This window comes from Delphinapterus leucas, chromosome 21, assembly GCF_059928025.1.
Source record: "Delphinapterus leucas isolate spDelLeu-1000000601 "Yukka" chromosome 21, BTC_Dleu_Yukka2, whole genome shotgun sequence".
Lineage (NCBI taxonomy): Eukaryota > Metazoa > Chordata > Mammalia > Artiodactyla > Monodontidae > Delphinapterus > Delphinapterus leucas.
In genome coordinates this window covers 27,402,609-27,413,106 of record NC_143149.1, presented here as the reverse complement: position 1 = coordinate 27,413,106, position 10,498 = coordinate 27,402,609, and the positions used below count along the sequence as shown (strand labels likewise).

At 41.5% G+C, this 10,498-nt stretch overlaps 1 pseudogene; it reads right to left on the bottom strand.

Moving 5' to 3' along the window:
* Nucleotides 1-5,102: 5,102 nt before the first annotated feature.
* LOC111173497 (transcription factor BTF3 pseudogene) lies at nt 5,103-6,860 on the bottom strand (annotated as a pseudogene).
* Between the last annotated feature and the right edge of the window lie 3,638 nt (nt 6,861-10,498).

Sequence of the window (10,498 nt, the reverse complement as noted above, 5' to 3'; positions counted from 1 at the left end):
AAACTTCCATCAGGACATGAGCCCAGATAAGCACACATTAAGTATGCTCTAGATGCTTTCTAGAAAAAAAAAAAAAAAATCTAATGAGAGTAGAACAAATCAAATAAGGCGTATTCATGGAATAAACTACTATACTGTAGTCAGCAGGGACCATCAATCGATCTACCAACATGGATACATCTCAATTTATGTTACATGAGAGGAGAAAAGAATGAAACATGTTACAGAAGGATATATTCTGTAGGAGTCCATTTCTGTAAAGTTTTATAAATTATAGTCATAAAGCAATGCAATGAAAATTATGTACTCACAAGTATATAAAATGTTTGCTAAAATATGAAAATAAAATAGAAGGCTATTAAATTATCGAGAGAAGCTGCTCTTGGGAAGATGAAGGGAAAGAAGACGGAAAGGGGTTTGGAAGAAAAAGCACTTTAATTTTATCCGTACTACTTATTTCCCTTGTTAAAAAAATCTATCAAGCGGATATGGAAAATACTACTACTTATGATTAATCATTAAGAAACAGCAGGGTGAAAGATGGGTATACAAGCGTTTGCTTTTTCTGTATTTTTAAAAATTCTCAGAGACAACAACAGTCAGAATCTCTGATTAATCCATCATTACCAATATAATTCTACCAATTTTCAAAAATTCCAGCCGAAAGCAGAAAAATGCATCGTGAGTAAAGGCACACTTTGCATTATGCTTTGTGAACTGTTGAAAGTACTGCACACCCCCAACTGCTCTACAAATCTGCAGCATCCTAGGACCCTAGGTTAAAATTCAGCGGATGGTAGCCCCTCTCTTAATCTCTCCCAGCTGTAGAGAAGCACAGATCCACACACAAACAAGTAAGTGTACCTTCCCGATCTTACTTCCCTCTCTTTAAAAGAGAATGGAAACAAAAAAAAATCCCTATTGTCCCCCATGTTAAGATCTGCTTTATTACAGAACTGCCATGACACCAGCAAGAACCAGGTCCTACCCTTTCCACTCTTTTCCATCCATCAATCTGGGCCCCAAATTCTTTGATCCAAACTGCATGACAATCTAGACGCTCTATTAGCCTTCTGCTGCCTCAAACAGAGAAGTTAAAGGTAGGCACATTTATGAAGCTGGGGCAGAACCGTTGGTTTGGGGGAGAAGTAAAGAAAAAAATCTTAGAAAATAAGGCAAAGGGACTTCCCTGGTGGCACAGTGGTTAAGAATCCACCTGCCAACGCGGTTCGATCCCTGGTCCGGGAAGATCCCATGTGCCGTGGAGCAGCTAAGCCCACGAGCCACAACTACTGAAGCCCGTACACACACCTAGAGCCCGTGCTCCGCAACAAGAGAAGCTCGCGCACCGCAACAAAGAGAATCCCAGCTCACCCACCGCAACTAGAGAAAGCCTGCACTCAGCAACGAAGACCCAACACAGCCAAAAAGAAATAAAATAAATTTTTTTAAAAAAGAAAATAAGGCAAAGAGAGGGGACAAAAATCAATCAACTAAAGAGGCTAGATGGCATCACAGTCTTCAATTATTGTACTGAAATCATCCTGCTGGCAGAGAAGAATGAATGTAAGATCTCTAAAGAGTGTCGGCGAAAACAATAGCAGGACCGTGAACAAGACATCTCTCTGGTATCTACTGCATCGTAAAATTCAGCCAAATTTTGAGTTTTGCTTTATAATACATCTCGTGAATAAAACCAAAGCAAAAAAATAATGACCTCATACTTTCAAGTAAAATTAACACTCGAAAAAGACGTGGCATGTCCAACCTGGGACTCTTTATACACTTACATGCCGCCGCTTACACAGGGTGGCACAGCTCTTCTTGGGATGCACAAAGTAAAGGTATCCCCAAGGATTTGTGCCCAGATAGAGGGAGGAGGAAGCAGCCCCTGCAGGGGCTGAGCCTGAAGGGGAAGGTCTGGGTAGGTGCATCTGGGGGGTGGGGGGGCAGCAGAGACAGAGCGAGGAAGAGAGCTGAAGGGTTGATTTATGATGAGCTTTTCGGTTCTGTCTCGGGTGTTCCTGGTGTGAACGCTGTTGTTCCCATCAGTTGAAAATATCATATGGGAAAGATTATGATCAACACAGTGGCTTTTGCAGATTGGTGAAGCTCTGTTGCGGTGGCAAAACGCCAGTGCCAGTCAGCTGACACTAATGAGCTGTGAGAGGTACAGCTGAACCCTGAACAACATGGGGGCTAGGGGCGCCCACTCTCTGTGAAATTGAAAATACAGGTATAATTTGCGTCTGCCTCCCACTGAAGCACTGCCTCTGTATCTTCAGTTTCTGCACCTGCCAACTCAGACAACCACAGATCATGTGGCACTGCAGCATTTACTATCGAAAAAAATTTTGTGTATAAGTGGACACACGCAGTTCAAACCTGTGGGATTCAAGTGTCAACTGTACCAACATCCAGTACAAACCGGAGCAGACTTTAAGAGAAACACGCAATTCCGTTTGGAGCAAGGCTATCATGTTCACGTTAACACCACAACAAAATGCTTTTAACGATGGAATCTATCTTATTCGAGATTTGTATGCAACCGATAGGAATAAAAAACAAATGGAAAGATTTCATAAACCATGTCTATGAAGTGGTCTGAGTTCAGAAAGTAATATATTATCTCTAGCTGCATAGTTTTTGGAAGGCTTTTTGGGGAGAGTAGAATTTGAGTTAGGTAATGAGGGGTAGGTAAAATTTGAATTTGATAAAGATGAAAAACAGCACAGACAAAAGTATGGGGATTAGGAAATCTACAAAGAATGCGTAGGAAATAACAGCTCAGTTTCACTCACTTGTAAGGTACATGGGAGCATAAAAAATAAGTGAAAATAGCTAAGTCAGAGCCTCATTAACCAGGGACAGGAATGCCAGCCCAAGAATTTTAGCCTTTCCTCTGTGGCAACTGTGGAGTCCTGACACGGCACAGTAAAATCTATGCTCCAGAAGAATTCTTCTGACAGCTGCAATATTATTACTTATGAAGTCCGTAAAGTGTTGGAAGCAACAAGGGAAAAACAGTTTTATATTTATTCTGACAGGTTAAAAGGTTGCTGCCATTACGCACGGAATTTTGAAATGTTTCTGCTGATTGTACTATGCGGAAGATACCTATCCAACAACAGAGGAGTGTAAAACTCAACGGAGACAATACATTACTCGAACCTGAAATCAAATGACAATTTCATCTATAGCCATGGACCGGTGCTCCTTCTTGGTTCCATTTACCAGGAAGATGAACAATAATTTCAGGCAATTAATGCAGATCTTTGGCGAGGCCACACAAGAGTTCCGCTGAATACAAGAATATTGTTACAGCAAAAAGAAAAAAAAAAAAGAAAAACATCATTTGCCATGCAGCCAGTTGAGAGAGTGTGTGTGTGCGCATCACTGAAGCTAGTCTTTCAGAAATTGCCCTAACCATCAGAAATCCATCCACAGCTTCACAGACGCTTTAGCAAGCTGGACTCTGATATCAGGGTAGTAGTTTCATTAGACCTCCTCACTTCCGAAGGATCCACAGTATAAACTTTCAGAGGCGGCAACATAATCCTTCTCATCAAATATTTGGGCGACAGGTGGAAAATTGTTCTGCCAGCTGAAGAAGACAAAATCCATTCCTTCTGGCAATTTTCTGCAATGAAAACTCCAGGAATGAATGTGCAATAACTCGTGGAAATTTCAAATATTCTCACACAAAAGCAGTGTCCTCCACATCTCGAACTGTAAACGAACTCCAAACGAACTCCTTGCTTATCTGAATGTTAAAATGTTGATTTCGCTTTGTGTTTGAATGGCCACTAAAGAAGAAGAAAATACTTTCAGACTTTTAAAGCCAAAGAAATGTTACATTCAAACAAAGTAAAGGCACGTTAAAAGCTGTACTTGGTTAGTAGCATCTCCCAGGTCGGGATGCAAGAACCAAAAGACGATTTTCTACCACTACCTTGTTCCCAGCGACGGGAGCTTATCTGCTCAGATTAGGATACTGTGCACAAGCCAGCCCGGAAATGGATGTCGGGTTTGACTCTTCTTGGTTGGTTGCAACAAGTTCCATCTGCTCTGTGATGCACAGCTGGATCACTCTGGTGTTCTGATAATGTCTCTTCAAGGTTTCTCTCGAAAGCCCTCGTTTGCTCACTCCCTAAGAGCTTGGCAGGTGGGCAGGTGATGGCAGGGGAAGCTAAAAGGGTCTGCAACATGTTAATGATGGAGAGAGGATTGCACACCAGCACTCCAGGTCCTCAGTTTTGCATGTGAATTGCTCAACCATTCTTTCCTTATTAGGTCACCTGGTTGCTGAGATGCATGATGGATCCAGTTGAAGGACAGGTGGGGAATGAGGGTTCTATTGAAACACCATACTGAACAAATTAATACTGAACAAATTAATTCAATCTACTTTCTTTAATTTGGAGGCTCTTCCTACCCCCACACCCTTTTCACCAATAAATTTCTTATTTATGTGGCTTGTGTTTGTAATGATAAGCAATTGATTCCAATTTCCTCAAATGGAATTTTAGGCAATCCGTCGGTGAAGTGTATTTTTGCAATGCTTAAAAATGTTAAGTGAATGATGTAAACAAAATGACCAGTTGCATGCATTGTCTAGTTTTAAAAAGCAAACTCTTTTCAGAGGTCTTAAAAGAACCTATTTAACAGGTAAGTAACCATTATACACAACACCATTCAGTGGCTCAAGGACAATTTCTCTGATGCCTTCTCTGCTTCATGCACCATGCTAGGAGTGAAATACTGAGTATCAGGAGACAAAATCCCTCCCCTTCAAGTAGTTGACGCTTTTAGGGCAGGGAGAGACAGACAATATACACATTTTCAACACATTTAAAAATATATAGCATGTTAGATGATGACAAAGTTCTGTAGAAAAAATAGAGCAGGGAAGAGATTGTTGGGTAAAGAGGGAATTACAATTGATGACAGTGTGGCTAGAAGGGCTTAGGATGGCAAAGGAGGTAAGAAGGCAATGCATATTTAGGAAAGAACATTTCAAGCACAGGGAATAGTACATGCAAAGGTCATGAGGTGAGAGTGTGCCTTTAATACTAGACAAACCATAGGAAGCAAATGTGGAGAGAGGTGTGTATGGGGGAGGGTGGGGAGGCGGCAAAGGGTGGAGAGGAGGAGATGAGAATAAGGAAGGGATGGCGACAGCACACATGCAGGCCCTTTTAGGTCCCTGGACTTTTGAGTTTGAGTCTGAGCGAGATTACGAACCTTTGGCATTTCCAGACAGAGGAGTCATCATCATGATCTCACTTTCCTTTTTTTTTTTAAAAAAAAAAAAAACCAGGCAAAGAACTTCATTAACCCTTGTTTCAAACTTTATTCCCAGGCTTCTTCACCTTAATTAATTAGTGGCAAAGAATGAATTGTATATAAGCAAAAACTGAAAAGAACTGCAGTGTCCGGGGGCTTGGGCTTAAAAATATTAGAGATCTAGATTTTATCAGATCCGTAAACAAAATTTTAAAAAGCAGTCACAATATAAAATAGCAGGTTCCCAGTAACTTCAAGATTTATCCTCTTCAGAAGCTGACTCAATTGTCTGCTTCGTCCTTGGAAGCCTCATCAGAATTGTCCACAAGATCTGGAACTTCATCAACCTCCTCCTCTCCAGTAGCAAGTGGTGCTTTTCCATCCACAGACTGGGCAGAGCTCCAGCCAGTCTCCTTAAACTGGTCAGACTGTCTGCGCCAAGCTGGTTTAAGATGCTGGGGAGCATTTCTGTCAGCTGCTTTGTCTCAGCATGGCCTGTGCAGGTGAAAGTGTTCGCTACCAGAAATGCCTGAACTTTAGGGTTGTTAAAGTGGATCACTGTTCCTTGGTTTGCGAACATATGCAACCCCTTCAATACCAGAGATATCGTTTACCCCTAACTTCTTTAAAGAGGACTGAAGTTTTCTGTCCTCTGCTGTGGCTGTTCTATGAACCACCTTCTTTCTGCGAGCTGTTCCTTTCCCACCCATGCGCACTTGTGCCTGCAGTTTGGCGAGTTTCTCCTGGCGCATGATCGTTTCTTTCCTCTGAGGCTCCTGTCCTCGGGTTCCGCCGCGAGGTGGAAGAAGAGACAAGAGACGGCATCGCCTGGCCCCCAGGGCGGCCACCCCTGGCCCGACCTCGACCCCAAAAGTCAGCCTGAGTGGGTGCGCCTGTCCGTAGCATTGCCTTCCTCTCCTGCCCTGTCTCTCCCTGTCTCGCTCCTTCCGGGCACTTCCCACCCTCGTTCCCATCCTCCTCCCATGCCGGTGTCCAGAGCCTTTTTGTATCTTGTTGGGGCGGAAATGGGCCCACGCGGGGGACTAGGGTTGGCGCTCAGGGGGTCTCGGGCAGACCAGCTGAGATAAGGCACACACACGCAGTGAGGCAAGATGGCAGCTAGTCACTTTCTCTACATCGGCTCAGATGTTACCTTTTCTCTGAGGCCAACCCTGATGACCCTGTTTAATCCTGAAACCCATGTCCCTCTTCACTCCCTCATGGCCTGACTTTCTCTTTTTCCGTAGCATTTTCACCTTCTAAGTTTCTAGATCACTTTTCTTATTTATAAAGCATAGTCTATTCCTGCTTCTCTACTAGGATGTCAGGTACACAAAGGCAGGGACCTGTCTCTAGGTCACTGGCAAATCCCAAGTACCTGGACGAGACTCTGGCTCAGTAAGGCTGCAAACCTTATACGTTCTCCTTATTGAGCCATGAAAGCTGACAGAAGGATCTGCTAAGGATGCTAAGGATGATTTCCAAACAGCTCTAGAAAGCTATTCTATCCTGAATGATAAAGGGAAATATGGGGAAAAGCAGGTACTAAGAAAAAAACAGTTCTTAATCATCTAGGTTTGTGAAGTAGAAGACAACAAAGGGTAGAAAAAGGTTGACAGTCCTCACCTTAAATGAGTCACTCTAAGAAAGAAACTAAAATAATTTGCCACTGTTTCTCCTCAAGATTGTAATACCTAAATGCCCATCAACAGACAAATGGATAAAGAATATATACAATGGAATATTACTCAGCCATAAAAAGGAACAAAATTGGGTCATTTGTAGAGACGTGGATGGACCTAGAGACTGTCATACAGAGTGAAGCCAAGTTAGAAAAACAAATATCGTATATTAATGTATATATGTGGAATCCAGGAAAATGGTACAGATGTACCGGTTTGCAAGGCAGAAATAGAGACACAGATGTAGAGAACAAACGTATGGACACCAAGGGGGGAAAGTGGCGGGGCGGGTGTTGGTGGTGGGAGATTGGGATTGACATGTATACACTGATATGTATAAAATGGATGACTAATAAGAACCTGCTGTATAACAAATAAAGTTAAATTTAAAAAAAAGATTGTAATACCCTCCAAAGTTCAAGAAATTGCTCTTGGTCAGATTATAAGAATCCTACCGCATAAACTGCAAGGGAAGAAATGTAATTTAAGTTCTCAGTAAATTCAATTAGTTTTTTAAAATAGATAATGGTAAAACTTTCTAAGAACCAAGGTTAATGCAGCCAGGTAACGAAGTGACCTCAGGCCCAATTACTCTTTTAATATTTTAATATGTGGAGAGACAGACTTCCTTCCCTTATTCATTTCTTCTGTGTGTCTTTGAGTAACGAGTCCTCAGAATACATGGTGAATTGAGATACAGTGCAAACACATCCGCAATCTGCGCTCACATTCAATAACTTAGTAGACGTACACATTCTGCAGTAGAGTATCCCTAAATTTATACCCTAATTAGAAATGATGATACTTTATACAGATACACCTCTAAATTTTCTATAACAGGAGAGTTTGCCAAGTAAATTTTAAAAATGTAAGTAAGACTAGAGGAAGAAACTGTTGAAACTAGTTTAAAAACTATCTTTCAAGGACTTCAGAAGCCTCCATTCTACATGAGGGCTAAGTAAATCCACTTAGTAATCTATTCAGAGAATTCAACTCTATTTGCATGGCTATGAATTGAGAAAGTTATCAAATGTCTTTTTAATTTATGCTATATGTTTGTAACTTGCCTTACCATAGTACATAGATAATAGTTGAGATTGTATGGGGGGGTGAGGTGTTCTGGTCAGGTGTGATTTCCGGTTAGAATTATAGCATCTCAGAGTTGGAATGAAATTTAAATATAACCTTATCTCAACATCCTTCAGATGCTTGAACTTCTATCAACATATTGTCCATCTTCTGCCAAAGCACATCAGATGAGGAGGCAATCATTTCCTCTCAGTCTCCTTTTCCTTCTAAGAGTCAGAGGCCCAGAAGATTCTGGCATAATCAGCTCTGGAGTCAGAGAGCCTGGGTTCAGATAACCCCATATCACTGTGAGACCTTCAGTAATTTAACACCTAAACCTCCATTTTCTTACATGCAAAATAGGGGTAAACCTAGAACTTCCTCCCTACGGTGGTTGTGAAAACTAGAATTTAAACCATATAAAATGCTTATTATTGTATTCAGGGTATTGAAATCAGTGTTTTTGCTATTGTTATGATCATCATTCTGCACACTGGGACAATGAGAATTAGCCAGAAATCATGTCAATAAGAATTACACAAGACTCATCTATTTTCTTGGCATCTCAGGGTTTTACAGCACCTCATGAAGCCTGGTTACCGAGAAAGATCAGAGTTCAGTGAAAGAGGCGCTGCTCATATATTGACCCTAAGGAATAATCTAGAAATCACTTCTGAGAGGAAAAGTCCCTGAAAGCTTGATTTTCCTAAGAGTTGTGAATTCTCTTACACATGAAGACTCAACAATTGACGAATTGAGGTCTTGCTAGTCGGATTCCAGTGAATAGAGACTTCACTATATAATCGGCCTTTCTATCAATTAGTCCCAATTGGTAAATTTTACAGTATATTTGTCCCTGTCAAGAATGAATTAATAATTTAAGTGTGACATTACATAAATACCAGACATTGATGTATGTGTATCATCTTTGGTATACATCAATATTCCCGTTAAGTCCTTGAGAGTGGCAAGAGCAGGCCAGGTGATCAGAAGGAAGTTTTGCAGGACCTCTGTGAACCACAGACCCAAAAACAGTGCAAAAATCACCTCTTGAAAAAAACAAGGAACTGGGTTCCAATTAGTAGACTGCAAACCTGACTTGTCTTGCCAAGCCAAGATGCTGGGCTGTCTGTGTTTCAGTTCACTGGTGAACCTATGGTGGTGTTTCTTGGGCTCCAGGCAACCACACGGGGCAGAGGTTGTAAGAGGCTATTTGTCACAGCCTCAACAATGAGGCTTTATTTTCCCTAAAGGAGTCAGAACCAGGAGCTGCTAACTGGTAACAGGTGTGCACACATGCAAGCACGCAACCAATGATGCCTATTTCAACTTAGGAGCTGATGAGAAAGGTTGGGGAAAGTATCCAGCCCGGGGGAAGAATACAAGGGAAGAAATTCAGCATGTGCTATGTCCCAGGGTCTCCAAGAGCCACACCTGCCTCAATTATATACAATGGAATATTACTCAGCCATAAAAAAGAAGGAAATAATGCCATTTGCAGCAACATGGATGGACCCAGAGATTTTCATACTAAGTGAAGTAAGTCAGATGAAGACAAATATCATATGGTATCACTCATACGTGGAACCTAAGTTTTAAAAATGACACAAATGAACTTATGTGCAACGCAGAAAACAGACTTACAGATATTAAAAACAAACTTGTGGTTGCCAAAGGGGAAACATGGGGCGGGGGATACATCAGGAGCTTGGGATTAACTTACACACACTACTATATATAAGATAGATAACCAACATGGACCTGCTCTATAGCACAGGGAACTGTACTGACTGAATACTCTGTTGTGCTAACCTATATGAGAAAAGAATCTCAAAAAGAATGAATATATGTATAACTGAATCACTTTGCTGTACACCTGAAACTAACACAACATTGTAAACCAACCGTACTCTTATTAAAAAAATAAAGTTAAATTAAAAATTCTTAATTCCCCTAGCAAGCTAGCCAAGCTACAGATCTTTACACAGGCTCTATATTTGGCACTGTGTTCCCTTTCTAACAGCAGGGCCCTACTCATCTGTACCCTTTCCTGGACCTCCCTTCCCACTTCTTGGCCCTGGTGCCTCACCCTGTTTCCCATGAAGGCCACTTGCCCTTGTTCCTACTACTTTGACACAATAAGAAATATATTTTCCTTGATCAATCCACAAGAAATGAAGCTGTGCTCCTCCTGGGATATTGATTACTCCCTCCTGCCCCCACACTCCACCCTACACAACTTCCCTGGGTCTACGTAATTTCTGCGTATAGACCTTTATCCTACGACACAGTATTAAATAGGAGGAAAGAGCATGTGTCATCAGCCAGACACCACCTGAACTTGCACAATTTTAGTCCCTTAGCCTCCCTGAGGCATCATATCCTCCTCCTATTAAGATGGAGTTGATGATATCTACCTTAAGGAACGGTGGCAAGAATCTAAGTAACTAATTCTGTATTTC